Source organism: Lycorma delicatula, chromosome 12, assembly GCF_047948215.1.
Source record: "Lycorma delicatula isolate Av1 chromosome 12, ASM4794821v1, whole genome shotgun sequence".
In the NCBI taxonomy this organism is placed as follows: Eukaryota; Metazoa; Arthropoda; class Insecta; order Hemiptera; family Fulgoridae; genus Lycorma; species Lycorma delicatula.
In genome coordinates, this window is record NC_134466.1 from 69,042,127 (window position 1) to 69,060,712 (window position 18,586).

The 18,586-nt window shown below is 29.0% G+C and overlaps 1 protein-coding gene across 3 annotated transcripts in view; it reads right to left on the reverse strand.

Moving 5' to 3' along the window:
* The window catches only part of LOC142333416 (uncharacterized), a 319,340-nt gene extending 302,835 nt beyond the window's left edge, over window positions 1-16,505 (reverse strand). For 2 of the 3 annotated variants that reach the window (XM_075380474.1, XM_075380476.1), the window contains exon 1: window positions 16,298-16,505. The gene's annotated coding sequence lies outside the window, so the exon portion shown is untranslated. Of the gene's footprint in view, window positions 1-16,214 lie in introns of all 3 variants that reach the window. The other variant, XM_075380475.1, reaches the window with a different exon arrangement.
* Between the last annotated feature and the right edge of the window lie 2,081 nt (window positions 16,506-18,586).

Here is an 18,586-nt window from a genome sequence, read left to right on the forward strand (position 1 = left end):
GCTTACGCGTGGGAATATTTAATAGAAATTTCATAGCGTAAGAAAAAATGACACGCCTAATCGGGGGATTCGAACCTGGGACTTCCGGATGAAAGGCCGAAACACTACCCCTCCGTTTATAAATAAATAATCACTTGAAATTATTTAAAGAATTATTATGTTTTTTTTTATTTCTAAAGGGTGGAACATTGTCAATGTATTATTATTATAACCACAGTTGTTTAATACAAAAGAGAAATAAAAAAAGGAAATTAGTAGTTAATTGTTATAGCTTAATTTCATTGCGAAACCAGACGTAATTTCAGCTTATCTTTTACTTTTAAAATATAGATAAGAAACAATATTTTTGTTAGTCGGTCATCGCTCTTAATTTAATTATCTGGACGTTTTAGCACATTGATTTAATTTTTTTTTTTTTAACTTGTGTGATCTATATCGCTGAACAAAATATCTTTATAAATTTCTAACTGTTATAGTATGGGCCTTGCGTTGAGCGTGAGACGCAATCGCACCCGAAAATGACTTCGTGTTGAAAGAGTTACTAATATTCCGCATTAAACTTACTGGAAAAAGTAAGAGAATTAAAAGGTTCCTGTTGTTTTACTTAATGAGCCGAAAATAGTAAACGATTACTAGATTCCTTTATACTTGAATTCATTAATAAAGAAAATTACAAACGATAGATAAACCTTAATTCCGGGCGGCTATGCTAGAAGGAGTTTTAAATTGAAATCCTTATTGTTTTATCGTTTATTAACACTACGACGATAAAAGATTACGACAAAAGGAATCTTCTTGTAATTAGATCCAACAGTACAATTACGCTTTATCAGCGTAGTTTTTTTTTAAACGATAGATAAAAGATCGTCATGATTCTATAGAAAAAAATATTATATTTAATCTCAAGAACAGAATTAGTAAAATGAAATTACCCTTTATATTCCCATGAATTCGGTTGACGAATTGATATTTGCTACCTCAAAACAAAGAATTCCGAAGAAAAAATTTTGAAAAAAAATATAATGAAATTCTTATGTTTTAAAATATTTGAAAGTTCACAGAGGGGATGTTTTTGCAAAAACATTTTCCGTAAATATTACGTGTAATTAAAAGTTAACAAGTAGGTTCAATTGAGATATCATTCCCTGTGTATCTCCCTACTTTTTCTTTTTCCTGTTTAGCCACCAGTAATTATCTTTCAGATAATACTTCAGAGGAATAATAAGGGTGATATCTATGAGTGTAAATGAAGTGTAGTCTTGTACAGTCTCAGTTTGACCATTCCTGATATGTGTGGTTAATTGAAACCCAACCACCAAAAAACACCGGTATCCACGATATATTATTCTAATCCGTGGAAAAGTAACTGGCTTTACTAGGACTTGAACTCTCGACTTCCAAATCAGCTGATTTGGAAAGACGCTTTCACTACTAGACTAACCCGGTGGGTCCTTTGTATATCACCATCCACCGGTTAAATTAAAATTAAAATTTTAATGGATATACCGAAAATGATAAAATTTCAAGATTTTATGTGACCGGGGTTAGAAGACTTAAGTGATAACTGAAATCTTACGTTTTCGACTCTTTTTAAAATATTAAAAAAGTAAAATTTTACAATCCTTAAAATATATTTTACATGTTTACATTAAATCGGTTGAAATTTTTTTTGGGGCAGAGTCATTTTTTTGAGAAAAAGCGCTTTCCCTCTATTATTTTATTACACGATTGCCCAAAAAGGAGTGTAGGATGTATGTATGCTGGATTGTTTTTTCCAACGTAGCTAAACCGATTGAAATGCGTGATCCCGCGTTGGAATCCTTACGTTACCAGCAGTAAGTTTGCTTGGCATTTCTCCCGCCACCATTCACCACCCACATTTGGTCGCCCTAAAGCATAAGACCGAATGTCTGTGCCACAAAGAGCTACTGAGCCTCGAAACATTTTAGCGTTCAGTATCCTAACATAGCTCCTAGAACTTACCTAACAGCGTGAGCGGAGCAAGCGCGGTGCCATACACCACCGGGTTACGTGTCCCAACCGCTCGTTTGTCATATATTTACTGAAATTGGTAGGCGCATCCCGTCAACTACTAAAAATATATATGACATCCATAAATTAAAATTTACTTTGTCTAGACACCAATTCGCTGTTACGCCTAGGTCGCTGAATGCTAGCTGAATACTTGTCCACCATATTAAAGCGCTTGAAGCCTTAATTGGCTGGTGGTCATCCATATATTTCTAGATTAGCTTCCGGTAGGAGTCTTCCCTTAGGTAAACTACTGATGTCGGTTGAACATAGCAACCGCATCAAGAAACTCCCACACGGTCCGACAATGCGGCACTCGTCACATTGACTCGCCGCTTGTGAGTGGCCAATTTTCCCCTTGACCACTAATTTCGAGGGTAGCCAGGTCGCTGCCCCCTTCCCTAGAGCAGGGCAGTCAAACATCAGGTGTTCATTTGACTGGACCTCCCCGCAGATGCACATTTCATCGTAACCAGGAGTGTCATAGGCTGTATAAGCGTACATAAGTTAAAATAAAATTAAAAAACATTCAAAAACATATTTATAATACATTCAATACTGTCACCCGCACGCCTAACGCGCTCAGAATGCGTTCATTTGAAAATCAAATGCGAATTTCAAAAACCGTGCCCAGAGGTTTCTGATTTTGACCGCAAGGTGACGAATGTAAAATTGGAATTTAGGGTTTCATTGTTTATACGAATACAAGTGTAAATATCCAATAAATATCTGTCCATATTCGGTTATGAGATAAACAAATAAATAAATACATATATATATATATATATATATATATATATATATATATATATATATATAGATTTATATAATAAATACATCTAAAAGTATAAATATAATCTAACCAAACTTAACCTACTCTTGCTCGCTCGCTCGTCAAGCGAGCGTAGTTTAAATTTGTTGGGTCTTATAATAAATATATATATTTATTTGGTTATCTCATAACCGAACATGGGCAGACATTTAATGAATATTTATAATGGTGGTCGTATAATCCATGAGACCCGGGATTTATTTAACATTTTTAATTTTATTTTTGTTTTGACCTATTTACCCGACTTTTTTTTTTTATTTAAAAGGTAAATTTAAAAAAATAAAATATTAATTCTTTAGTTTTTATTGTATTATTTAATTTTTTTTTCTTAAACAGTTTTATTTTTTTAACTGCTTTTAATTTGTTTATTTCGTTTTACTGAAAATTTCGAACACTTATTAATATTTATTTAATTTTTTTAGAAGCGACAAACCGATACCGAATTACAGCTTCATAAAATGATTGATGAATTTTTAGTTTATCAAAAATATCAAACCCGACAGGGATTCAAACCCAGAACCCTGTGTAAATTATACTTGTATATATTCTCCCGCGTGAGGAAGTATACTATCTATCACTTTCTTATGACAATAACAAATGTAAGTATCTAAGTTACAGGTGATATTAATATATATTTCTCTGAGAGTAATGGTCTTATGTATTCAATACTTGCGATAAAAAATGAAGATGCGACTCGTTTAGGAGATTTGAACTCGATTAGGAGAAAAAAGAATCTCCCAATTTGTTCTTTACATGTATTTTATGGACGTTCAAATAAATTTATTTTATTAAAAGGACAGATTAAAATTTTTTTTTACTGGAATAGGTTCTGAGGCTGAGGCTGCTGAGTCCTACCACGGGAGAATGTGCTCGAGAAACCTCTTTCTCCGAACAACAGAAGAGACCAAGTCATCTTTACTCGGCTAAAGATTGGTCACACCTGGCTTACCCACGCTCATCTATTTGGCTCTCCTCAGAAGATCTGTGAGGCTTGCAAGGTCAAATGGTCCGTGTACCACCTGTTCTTTGATTGCTCAATCTTTGGAACCATCCGACAAAACCTAGATCTGGGTTCGGATATGAAATTTCTATTAAACCAGAACGAAGGTATAAAACGTCCTCTCGTACAGTGGTATTAAGAATACGATTTAGTGATTTTTGTATTTTATTTTGTATTTATTGTTGTTACTTGTCTATGTTTATCTTTATTGTTTCTCTTTCTTTATCGTTTATGATTTTTGTCGTTTTATATAATACTACATGATAGTGGTACTTTAGTCGCTAATGACTATAATTGTTGAAGCGACTGTAAATAAAAGCATTAAAAAATTTTTTTTTTTTTCAACTTGGGAAATTTCCTTTAATAAGCTGCTTGAAAGTTTTTCCATACAAGTGATAGCAATTAAAAGTTCTTTAATAAACTGCAAGTTTGCACAGATACCATTAGTGTATATATATATAAAACATAAAATACCTTTAGTTACTTAACTGTGATCACAACTAGATCACTTAACTGGAGTTTCTAAGCGACTAATTTCTTTCGTCATCTATTTATTTAATATTATAACTTGTAACCTACGGCAGCTACGGTTCCGTGCAACGGTCAGTCGACGCGTACTTTGTTCGATACTCATTCGATTATCTCTCGTTTATTAAAACGAGGCGATGAGAACATTCCTCGACAGTCTCGCTCGGTAGACACTTTTACATCAAATTGAATTTATGTTATTTAACGTTAATCGTCATCTAAACTTACTTGAAATTAAACAGTTTCTCAATTCCATAGAACCTTATCTCACATTCGGCAGTTGTCTAGAAAAATGTCTTATCCTTTATTTTTTTTATAATACAGCTACCTTAACTTTTGCATTTATTATAAACTGTTTTTCTTTTAAATGAAAAAAATGAGAAATTTAAAATGAATAACCTTTTTTTTTAACTGTGAAATAATGTTTTAAACAACGGCAATAAAAGACGGTCTGAATTTTTTTCTATGGTTTTTGAATGTTGGAATTCTTATATCATCAAATTATTGAGTTTTTTAGTTAAATAAAATGGAACAAATGTTTAATAGATAATTAATTACATTGCCTACATAAACGATTCGAAAATATTTTTTTCCTAAACATTATCTAGTACTTGTATCTAGGTTTGTTAGTTACAGGTAAATCAAATAATTTTTATTATTGTAATATTTAAAAAGTTGCGTGTGAAAATTCAAGAAAATTAGTTAGAAAACTTAAAGTAAAAAACAAAACAATATAGTTCTACAATCTAAAGAATCTTGTTCGGTTTAGGTAAGAAACATGTTCGGTAGAAGTATCTTTTCCTATTTTTCTTGATTGATTTTCTTACTTTTAACAATATGAAAATTACGTTTTTTTTGAGCAGCTTTTTTCATATGTACAATATTTTTTAATTATGTCTATTTGAAATAAAAAAAATCTGATGTGAGCACACATGACTTCTTTGTACGCCTATTAAATTACATAGACACATTTTTCTTTTAAATAGAAAGTATATACAATATTATTTCATTAATAATTTCTGACATTTTTTAATTTTTTTTTTTAATTGTTGTATTGAATTATAATTTATCGTAAATCTTTTTACAATCAGAGATTAATAATTATTAATAAATCAATATATTTAAATTAAAAAAAATTTAAAAAAAGATGTCTGATTCAAACCGATGTACCTTCCCCTTGTAAGACCCAAATATTTCATTGATAAAAACTTTTATTGGGCTATAACTCTGGAACTGCTGAAACTAAGTACCAATCATGGTATATCGTTGAAAATCTCTCAATGAGGGCTTATTTTTGGAAGTCGTGTTTTTAAATTTTTAATATTTATTATTTATGTATCATTACGTTTAACATTTCAGGGGCAAATTATCTTGTTTGAAATATCAAAAAATCTGACGTGTACACCACATGACTTCCTTGTACGCCTATTAAATTACATATACACATTTTTAAAAGCAAAGAAAATTTTATTTAATTAATAACTTCTGATATTTTTTTCATTTTTTTTATTCTTATTGAATTATTACTTATCCTAATTTTTTTTTACAATCACAGGTTAATAATTATTAATAAATCAATATATTTAAATAAAAAAAAAAAAATGAAGTCTGATTCGAATCGATGTGCCTTACCTTGTATGATCCAAATATTTCATTAATTAAAATTTTATTGGGTTATAACTCTGGAACCGATGAAACTAAGTACCACTTATGATACATCGTTGAAAAGCATTATTACTGCAGTTAAGAAAAGGTCCAAAATCCAATTTTTTTGGATTTTGGGCTTTTTTAGACACTTTTGATTCAGTCGATTGCAATCAAAAGGGGAGGTGCATAAATAGATCTTACAACAGTCCTAAATCCTAAATTTCAATATCCTACGGTAATCGTTTTTGGGTTATACGAAATACATACGTACGTATAGACGTCACGCCGAAACTAGTCAAAATGGATTCAGAAATGGTCAAAATGGATATTTCCGTTGAAATTTGATAAACTAAATTTTTCACTATCACAATACTCCCTTTACTTCGTAAAAGGAAGTAAAAATATTTGAAAAAAATTTTTTTTTCATATTTTAAATAAAAACGATTTTTAAAAATTATTTTTTTAGTTTTTAACTCTTTAAAATTGGAATTGAATTAAAAACTACAAAAATTCTTTGTCTTCGACTACAAAAAAGTTGTAATTTAAAAAACCTATTTTTAAAATTATTTTTAAATTTCATATCAATTTAAAACAAGTAAACTTTTTTAATTAATCTAATTACATTTAGTGTCAATTATTTGTAATTTTTAAATGAAAATTAATTAAATGTGAGGGTTTTTTTTTGGTTTTTCTTTTAAACATAAAACTCATTGCGTGAACCGTTAAATTTTATGCTCTATTAAAATGCCGGAAAAGTTTCAGTAACATCATTGTCGGTTTGATTTTTTTTCATATTTTACATGTTAAGCAATAGTATATGATTTAAGGGAAGAAACGATTCAGAGGTAAAACGCTTTGAAGGTTAAATTAAACAAGAAAAGATCTCAAACGCAAATCTTATGAAAAACGGAAGATTGAATAACACCGGTACGGAGAAGATTTCAGTCAATCTACTGGTTAAGTACAGAAAAAGAAGATGAAAAAGAAAGAATAAAGGAGTGAAGTTAATTAAATATTATTTATTTTTAGTTCTTCAAATTTTTGAATCGATATTTATAAAATTTGTTTTACCTATATTTAACAGAGGTGATAGACAAAGTGTTAATAATTATTGACCTACATCATTATCTGTGGTTTTTTAAATTCTAAAAAAACTATAATAATTAGATTAATAAATTTCCTTGAAAAAACTAAACCTTTCAGTAGAAATCAATATGGTTTTCGCAGAGCAAAATACTACGATACCCTTTTGAATTTTATGTCCAGTATATAGAAAGTAAAAATAAAGAACAGTAGCGTGTTTGTTCTTAGATTCGAGAAAAACATTCGACGTCGATCACTATATTTTTCTCGACAAACTACGGAACGCTAGTTTGAACCGTTAAAACGGTTCTAAAAGATCTCAATAGGTCTTTTTTTTTGTCTTCAGTCATTTGACTGGTTTGATGCAGCTTTCCAAGATTCCCTATCTAGTGCTAGACGTTTCATTTCGGTATACCTCCTACATTTTACATCCCTAACAATTTGTTTACATATTCCAAACGTTATCTGCCTGCACAATTTGTCCCTTCTACTTGTCCCTCCAATATTAAAGAGACTATTCCAGGATGCCTTAATATGTGGCTAAGTCTGTCTATTCTTTTAACTATATTTTTCCAAATGCTTCTTTATTCATCGATTTGCCGCACACCTCTTCATTTAAAACTTTATCCACCCATCTGATTTTTAACATTCTTCTATAGCACCAAATTTCATATGCTTCTAATCTTTTCTTCTCAGGTACTCCGATCGTCCAAGTTTCACCTCCATAAAAAGCTACGCTCCAAAAAAAATACTTTCAAAAATCTTTTCCTGATTTTTAAATTAATTTTTGATGTAAAAAAATTATATTTCTTACTGAAGGCTCGTTTTGCCTACGCAATTCGGCATTTTATATCGCTTCTGCTTCGTCCATCTTTAGTAATTCTACTTCCCAAGTAACAAAATTCTTCTACCTCCATAATCTTTTCTCCTCCTATTTTTACATTCAGCGGTCCATCTTTGTTATTTCTACTACATTTCATTACTTTCGTTTTATTCTTGTTTATTTTCATGCGGTAGTTCTTGCGTAGGACTTCATCCATGCCGTTCATTGTTCCTTCTAAATCCTTTTTACTCTCAGCCAGAATTACTATATCATCAGTAAATCGTAGTATTTTTATCGTTTAACCTTGTACTATTATTCCGGATCTAATTTGTCTTTTAACATCATTAACTGTTCTATGTAAAAATTAAAAAGTATCGGGGAAATTACGTTAAATTAAGAGAAGAAATGAGTTCTCAAATGTTAAGCAGGGTATCTCACATGGTTCTGCACTCAGAACTATTTCATTTATTATATACTTAAATGATTTACGTAGTGGAAAATTTAACGGTAGAGCGACAACATTTGCAGAAGATTCAGCATTAGATTGTGAAGCTAAAAGCCTATTCGAAATAAAGAAAAATAATTAAGAAGACCTTATGAGAATTAGGCTGGGGTAAATAAAAAAACGGCTTAAATGTAATGTAATGAAGACAAATTATATAATTTTTCAATTAAAATGTCTACCAGAAGTGTTATACGGCATAAGAAACCATAATTTAAACTTTAATACAAATGTATATGTACATGACAAACTATATCGCAAGTAAATAAGGGTAAGTATTTGGGAGTAATTTTAGATGTGAATCTTTCTTCGAAGGAACATATAAATCGGATAAAAAGAGAAATCGGATTAAGTATATATAAATTTTATTTTGTTAAAGAAGATTTGTACAAAAAAGTTACCTTTTTCTTCCCCCCCCCCCTTCAACCCCGAGCCGGACATCCAATTACATATACTCGCCTTGCGACTCTAAGAGGGCCTCCCCATTCACCGGTTATCAACCCGGTGCAGAGGTCAGCCCACCCCCTCCCCCGGTTCCGTATCTTTTAATTGCCTGCCTCTAATCTCCGACGGAAGAAATCAGGCCCGGCTATGCCGTTCCCAGCCCCCCGCTGGAGACCGGGTCTCGGTCTTTCCTTTTGCCAGCGCCAAACCGACGGCGCAGGAGCCGAAGCGTATCCGGGAACCCACACCGCCGACCGGGTCTCGGTCTTTTCATTAATCCTCACCTAACGGACCCCAGGAATCTCCGCTCCATCACGGCAACCCACACACCAGGGCACGTGAGCCCTCATGAACGGGGCTATCCGCCCTGCCCTGCTATAATTTAAAACCCTCAGTATCTCAGTCGTCTTGCATTATTTTATTTTATTCTGAGGACTGCTCTTGCAAATATTGCAAAATTATGCCGGTTTCCGGACACGGCTAAGAGCCACTTCGAGAGCTGCTCCGATCGGGTATGTATCAATCCTGCATTTATACGATGTTCCTCCCATCGTCCATATGAAAATAATGTGTTCGGCATCGTCAACCGCATCGCAATAACAGCAGATGGGTGACTCTCTCTCTCCTGTCAAACCTACGCAGGTATTGTTAAAACGCACCCTGTCCCGACATGAGTTGCCTAAGATGTTGTACCGTAACTCCGTGATCTAATCGAGATTAATGTACGATGTAACTTGTTAGAGAGGTATGTATTATTCTAAAATAAAGCCGCATTATTGGTAGCACTAAAACAAATAATTTAGAATGATTTCAAATAAAAATAAATTTGGCGAATCTTTTTCACTTTTTAAAAACTTATTGTCCGTAAGATATTTGTATGTCTTATAGTCGTAATTTTTTTATTTATAAAAGGTGTAAATATCTATAGAGTAACGCATAGTTGTGGTAGGAATGATACATTTGTGTTACCTTTGCCAAAATTGTGTATTGATAATTGTATTAATTCGCATTACCTACTAATAATATAAAGGAATCAACAAACTTTAGAGAATACAATGCTCCATTATTTGTATGTTTACTAGAAATCGATGAAATTGTAAAGTTATTTTTCTAATGTAATTACTGAAGAAATTACAAAGATTACAATATTTATTTATTGTCATTGTTGTTTTAAGTTGCTAGCGGTGTATCTCAGCGTTTCTATTTCACTTTATAAAATATTAAGGAATTTTATTAATCTTCAATACGGATTTCTGTAGTGAGGGTACCTAAATTTTCATAGAAGTTACATATTTTATGTTATATTTCAAAAATTCTTTTATTGAATTTTCTTTTTATTATTATTAAAAATAAAATATGTAATTGTGTTACGTTTGTAATTGCGTGTGAAAATAAATAATACATACATTTTTGAAATAATTTCCAGATTAATTTGATTATGTTGTATAAATCTTCAAAGTTTTGTCTTGCCGTTTTAAATATGTACTAATACGTATATGTAATAATAAAGAAAGAAAAAAATATTAATACTAAACTGTATTATATTATTCACGATTATAATAATTCGAAACAACGGGTACTAAAGATAAAAATGTCTCCGCTGTAAACATTCTTAGAAATATATAATTTTTCTTACGATCTAGAATTCTTTATATCTATTTACCACGAATTTATTAAATGGTTGCGGATTTATTTTAGACAAATAATTTTTCTATTTTGAATGAAATACTAAGGTTTATTATGATTTATGACTTTAAAATAAAGATTTTCATAGATTTTATTTTAATAAATAATATAATATTTTTTTTTTATACCGATTACTGTAGGACTACATAGAATAGTTAATTTCTGGCTAAAGTTTAGCTTTCCAATATTCCATTCTTTCATTGTACTGCATTCTTCAGATCGCTTTAGGTTAGTTCTCCTTCTGGATTCCTTTGAATTCTATGATTTTTTTCCTATTCATCCTCGAAAAACGTCTTCGCGTTATCAATCTCCCGGACACGTTAAATTTGTTGTAAAAAAATGAATGCTAAAAAAATTAAATAAAAACTACAACCGAACATAAAAATACATCTTAAAAAGAAAAAGCCTGCAACGTATGCTAAAAGCGAAATAAAAACACATAGATATATCGCATTACTAATCTCATTTTAAATAACAGAATTACCTGCTTCCTTTAAATCCTTCACGTTCATTTTTTCTTTCACCGAGTAATTACGGTATAATACGATTAATAAAATACCTGTTATGTTAAACGGAAATAACGATTAATAGTGTATTATAACAACACACAATTATTGATTCTTTATGTGTACAGCGAATTAGCTAAATATGCCGCATTCGAAGCCTACATTATTTGAAGAGTTGCAAGTGGATTTTCATTCATTCGAGCTGTCATCTACGAACGTTGCGATGACGGCCTCATTTTCTAAAAAAAAATCGTAAATAATATGTAAAAAAAACAACGGTCCTATCTACCCACCATTCATAAAATATACAATTTACTTCAATCAGTACATGCGACTTTCTCCGGAGAAGGGAGCGAATTGCTTCCTCCAAAATAACTAGGGCCTTAGTAGGCGTATTCCTGCTAGCCCGAAAGGAGTATAGCACCGAAAGGATATCAGCGGATGGATTAAAGGGGAACACGCCGGGAGTACCGGGCTTAAAAGCTTAGTCTCCCACGATCGCCCCGGTAAATAATTTTCACGTCGGTCCATACGGATAGGAACGCAAATCACCAAATCCGTCCATAAATAAAACTTAAAATTCATAACCGCCATTAAATAACCAATAACCCGCCCGATAAAAGAACAAGGAACTTTGTCCAGACTCTGCGATCTGTAGGGAGAAATAATTAAACTGCCGCTATTCTTGCGTACCGTTCCAACGGACCAACTATATTTTCTAGGTACACCATTTATAATATAAGATTTTATATTATTTTTCACGATAAGATCTAAGGAATACCCCCAAGAAGAATACTGGATCTGTTATTTTTATAGACTTATTTACGACAATCAAGGAAACGATAAAACCGTTACCCGTAAGATTCGTAACGGTTATAATTTCTTTCAAGGCTACCGATAAACGTCAAAAAAATTTCAAAAAAATTCACGAACCGTATAAAATTAGGAAAAATTAACATAATTACATGAGTTTAACTCTTGGAAATATTTCCTCTCGGATAGGGTCTTAATAAAAGTCTAATATTTTGATATGTCTAATATTATTGAGATCTTCGGCGTATCTACTACGAAAGCGGTTAGAATTGAAATCGTAAGACCTATATCGAATGATGAACCGAAGAATCAAAGTTCTCTTTTATAATTACAGTACTGCTGTACCGATTATTATTAAAATCTATACGTGATTGTAAGATATAATTTATAAACAGCGAGTAACAAACATCGCAAATTATCCGGGTTGTTGAATACCGGTTAAAAGGCTTGAGAATGATCACTAATACCACGTTCTACGTCACAAATGACGAAAAACTTTATAAACACTTAAGTTTATAACGGGTTTAAGTTAACGGTTATCGTAAATTATGAAATTACAGCGTGAAATGTTGAAAAATCATTTCAATGATTTAGAATAAATCGTATGACCTTCCGTTAAGATACGATGAATAACACGACTGAATTTTTTAAAGATAGATATTATATTATTTATATATCTTAACAATTTATTTAGGCCGATCGGTCGATTACGGTTTTTTTTGTACGATATAGCTGAGAAATTAATTTTTGTTGAGTATGAAAAAATGTCGAGCCTTAAACCGACAATTTTCCGAAGACGCCGATCGCGTAGGCCGGCAAACGGCAGGGAAATCTGCAATATTATAATAATAATATTTCTTTCATGAACTGGAATAAATCTAGCTTGTCTATGTTCAATGGATAAGTCTAAAACCAACACTGTTTAATATTTTTTTCAATTATTTCTTATATAAAAAAAAAAATTTTCACAAAAGAGCTTTTTTAAAACCTTTAATATTCATAAATTATTTATAATAGAAGTATTAAAACTGTTTACTCCCTTTAAATTTAAAAACGGACCAGTAAGAAAGTAATTATAATCAATTTGGTAACGTTTAATTAGAATTAATAATTTACGAAAAAACATAAATAAAATATTTAAAAAACTTATCAGTCAAACGTAGAATTAATTTTTTTTTTAAATAATGATAAAAATTAATGAAAAAAAAAACAGAATTAATTACAGTTCTTAATTAAAATGAAATATATTTGGTATTTTTTATATTTTTTATTATTTTAATTAATCAGTCCAGTACATTTTTTAAATAGGCCTATAAGAAATTCTATTTAAACAGCATATTAGTTTGTTTTTTTCTAGTTGAAAATACTGACAAAATATTTTTTATTAATATTATATTCAGTAACGAACTTTTTAAATATCATTTAAAAAAGTACAGGTTCTCACTTTCACAGAATATGTTCAATATTTCTTTTAAGATAAAAAATATATTTGTCGTAATAATTATTTAGTATTTAATTTTTATAATTTAAATATATATAACATTAATTTTATTCTAATATTTAAAATATTATGGCGTAAAATTTTGAACAGTTTAAAATTTGAATTACAGAAAAATCATATTCTTGTAACGTAACGTGGTTTTAAAATTTATTTTTTGTAATTTTATAAAGACATAGATAGCCTTTACGTTTCTTACGAGATTTTTTTTTTAGGGCAATAATTTTTGTGGACATATACAAATTTTAATAAATCTAAATTTAAAAATAAATATATTTTGTATTTTCGATAAATCAATTATAAAAAGTTAACTAAAAACTTGAAAAAAAACTTTTTTATTATTTTTTATCGTTCGACTTTTTGAAGTCTGTTTTAATTTTTGTGGACATACACAAATTTTATTAAATTTAAATTTAAAAATAAATATATTATCGATTTTAAAAAGCTAAATGAAAACTTAAAAAAAAACCTTTTTTTTGTTCAACTTTTTGAAGTCGGTTTTAAAATTAAGTGCTAGTAATCTGATGATGATTATTTATTTTAATTTGAAGCCGACTTCAAAAAATCTTAATTTAACAACGATTGAAAACCGTATTACTTCTTTGGTTTTTATTACTTTCTTTTGATTTCTTTGTTGAAGATGGACTTATTATTTTTTTTTTACACTTTTTAGGATAATTTTTTTTTTTATTAACTGAAAAAGAAAACAACATCCTGTTTTAATCTGAAATTCTATTTTCCCAAAATTCTTTAAAATATAGAAATAATTTAAGCGTTTGTTAAAATCGAGTTATAATTTTATATATTATTTATTCTAAAATATATTTGGGAAAAATTAACTTCAAAAAAATATATTAATTTTTAATAAATAAAAATGTTTGAATTCTTTAAATTTATTGAGGTTGGCGCTAAATTAAAATCTACCGACAAATTAATACCTTTAATTTGGCACCGATTTAAAAATAAAAAAAAAGATTAATAAGAATAAAGAATTGAAAATATTATTTTTTAAATTTTACTTCAATTTATTACTATTTTTTTTTTTTATATATATTTTTATTTTGTTTGTAATATAATATTTTTCTTGAAGTACGATAAAAGCACTGCTCCGTAAGAAAAAAAAAATAGCCTTATAGAAAAATCATGCTTATTATACTTGTTAATCATCTTTAGAGAATTCAAGGAATATTTTTTATAATTATTTTTTTTTTTTTAATTTTTAAACGACATTACTATATAAGAATGACATCAGACTGTTCATCATTACGTTGTAACAACCAAATATTAAGCGATTTTAACAGAACAAATTATTTTTTTATATTTTTTTTATTTTTTAAATAAATTATTAAAAAAGAAAAAATTATATTAAAAAATAATTTTATATGTATATATATATAAAACAACTTACGAATAGTATTTTTATAGATTTTTTTAAAATTTTTTAATTGTATTAAAATTAAATGAAAATTAACTATTTGTTTTTTATATTACAGCAAAAAGTAAATAAAATAAAAAAATGGAAAATTTTTAAATAATTAAAAAAAACGAATTATTTTTTAAACAAAGAATTTTTTTATATATTTTTATGTATATTATTTTCATCTACTTAAAAGTTAATAATTAAATATTAAATAGCAGTTTAAAAAAAAAATTTCAGAAGTTATAAATTTAAACCGATTTAATTTAGTGATTGTATCAAAATAAAATTTAACAAAACTTTTTAATATATATTCATATGTAATCTGTTTTTAAATGAAAATATTTCATATTTATGGAAATAATATTAATTAAAAATAATATTCCATACAATGCAATAAAATTAAAATGATAATAAATTATGTACTTACCTTTATAATAATAAAAAAATGTATCTACATAAAACTCTTGACTGTTTTCCTACGTTAAACTTTTCTTTTTGTGTAGTTATTTCAAAATTATACTCTAAGATTTAAACGAGCCCGTTTTTATTTTTACGTTAGATAGATAGCTTAGCGTTTTTTTAAATTAAAATAATATATATTTTTAATAGTAAGACACAAAACATTGTTTTTTATTACACTTTTATTAATAAAGCTGTATCGTATTTCATACTTAACGTACATAAATGTAATATAAAAATTATATAAAAATTAAATTAGTATTGTTCCATTTTATTGTAATCGTTTAATTACGTGTAAAAAAAAATCAAATAATTTGATAATTTTATCCTTTTTTTGTCATAAAAAAAAAATAATGATAATTTATTTTCATTATAATAAAACTATTAATCAATTACTGATAATTTTTCTATTTATCCGTCGAGTATATATAAATCTACTATTTAATTTACCGATAATTATAAACCGATTTGTTTTCTATCTTTCATTATCTACATTCTGCGATAAAGTTATATCTGGTTTTCACATATATATGTGTGTGTATACACACGCGACTAGTTTGTGTTTATAAGTATACAAATTAATGTTCTTAAAAGAAAACGATTTTAATTTTTTTAAATAGATTTACTGTTTCTGTATCGTTATTATCGGTTAAAATAATAAAAATGGAAGGTAGAAGTAGATTTTATAGATTAGATGTAAGTATTTAATACCATCGGATTAAATTTATAATTAATAATTTTAAATACGCATCTAAAGAAAATAATAATAGAAAAACTTATTTATTCATTAATATTTTTACCGGAAAAAAAAGTTTAACGAAATACAGTAGATAAAATTTTACTTAACTATACACCATAATGAAATGCCCCTCCACTAGCGCTTATTTCTTGGAGCTTATAATATATAATCGTATAGTATTTTAAAATAATATTATTACTTACTACTAAAAAATCGCCGTAGAAAAAATCGTACCGTATAATATTATAATAACAATAAAATAAATAAAACTAATAAAAATTCCCACCTATTTTTCGTTAAAATAAAATTTAATATTAACAGTCATAAATGAAAACAAAATGAATAATAATTCGACGTCGACCAATCAGAATTGTTTATTTAAAAAAATAATCCATTACACCGTTCCGTTTTCAGTCGTTCCTTATTCGGTTATTTTAAAACTTAACACCAGTTCACTGTATCGCACGTATTATTGTTAATATGCTAGCGCTACACAGACGTTTCTCGTTTCAAACGAAATCCTACTAAAGAAAATACCAGTGGTAGGGATACGACTAAGTTATTGCTGTATTTATTGTTTTTATTAGGTTACAAAGAACGAACGGTGGGGGAAAATTTTTAAACTTATAATATTCTACGTTTGTTTTAAGGCAGCATAGATTATTACTTACGTGTACACGTACTCGTCACTTATACTTCTCGCTCTTCCTTCTCTATGAATACATATCCTTTTTTTCCTTATAGAAATTATATTAAATACGAGTAAAAGCAGTCTATATATATTTTTATATATACGGTTGGTTAACGCAAATGTCAGGAACTGCATTTTTCTTTTACCGTTTTGCCCGTTTTATTTTTTATTGATTTTTAATTAATCTTGCCGAAAGATTTAAAAATAAATGTATATAAAAAATAAATTAATAATCGATAAATAAATTATACTTCGTTATTTTATCGTACTGTATTTAACCGTTTTCCTTCAATCGACTCGAAAATTCTCATAAATTCAACCTATATAAATATTATTTTTCAGGATTTAATAAAGCGGACAAGTTTAGTGTTTTATTCAGATCCTATAAGTAATATTTACATAGGTATAATATCATCGCTTGAGGCTCCCTTAAAGAAAATCAGAACGAGTTTTTTATAAACAAAAAATAGGTTGTCACATCGTTATCTGGCGTCGGTAGATGTAAATCATGTAGACGATATTTAGAAACTGAATTATATTAACCTATCTTCGTGTTTATTTATTCTATATTATGTAGGATTAAAAAAAAAATAAAAAATATCCAGTTTTATTAAACCGGACAAAGGAATCGTTTTCGTTTAATTCGTTACAATACTTTGCACTTCGGCTTAAGAGAAATAACCTTATTTTTCCGTTATCGTTTTTAATAAATTCCCGAACTACGAGTATTTGAGAAATCTTCCCGTTAATTTATGTAAAATACAATTAAAAAATTCTTTTGTTGATGAAATAAAAAAAGATATTACTCTATCGATAAATTTTGAAATAGTAGTATTTAAAACATCGGCAAAATCAGGCACTATACAACGGTAATTCGAACAGGAGTATTATACGCGAAAGCGTAGCTCTCAACCTAGGGGGAAATAAATACGATCTAACTTTTCTGAAAGACGGATACTAAAGAAAATCCTACGGTCCATACAAATTAAAGACGGTTGAAAATTGAAAAAATTTACCGGAGAATCAAAGAAGCGATACGTAAACGAAGAGTGGCATTTTACGGGCATCTGACAAGAATGATTCAAACAGACTTACGAAGAGAATTTTTGATGAGTGTAACAGTGACAAGACAAAACTGTTAAAACAAGTTAAAAAGGACTTAAGAGAGCAAATATAAACGTGATGGATTTAAACGAGAAAAGGATGCTTAGCAAAAAATCGTATAATTCAAACTGATCTTTTTCTTTTTCCTGTTTAGCCTCCGGTAACTACCGTTTAGATAATTCTTCAGAGGATGATATGTATGAGTGTAAATGAAGTGTAGTCTTGTACATTTTCAGTTCGACCGTTCCTGAGATGTGTGGTTAATTGAAACCCGACCGCCAAAGAACACCGGTATCCACGATCTAGTATTCAAATCCGTGTAAAAATAACCGGCTTTACCAGGACTTGAACGCTGGAACTCTCGACTTCCAAATCAGCTGATTTGGGAAGACGCGTTCACCACTAGACCAACCCGGTGGTCCAATTCAGAGTGATCTAGTGGGAAGAAAGAATACGCTAACCTAAAGCGGCCGGAAGAAAGTAGAAAGCGGCACGGTGAAAGAATGAAGCGAACACCAAAATACACCGGTATCCAAATTCTAGTATTCAAATCCATATTAAAGTAACTGACTTTTACTAGGATTTGAACCTCAGAACCCTCAGCCGAAAATCAGCTATCAAACGGTTAACCGATTTTACCACTAGCCCGGTAAACTAATATTTATCTTAAGATTATAATTATCATGTCTTTGTATTTAAATAAAGATTAATATGGATTTTAAATACATTTACTTTTTATCTTATAATTTATTTTATACAGAAATGATTTATATAATGTAA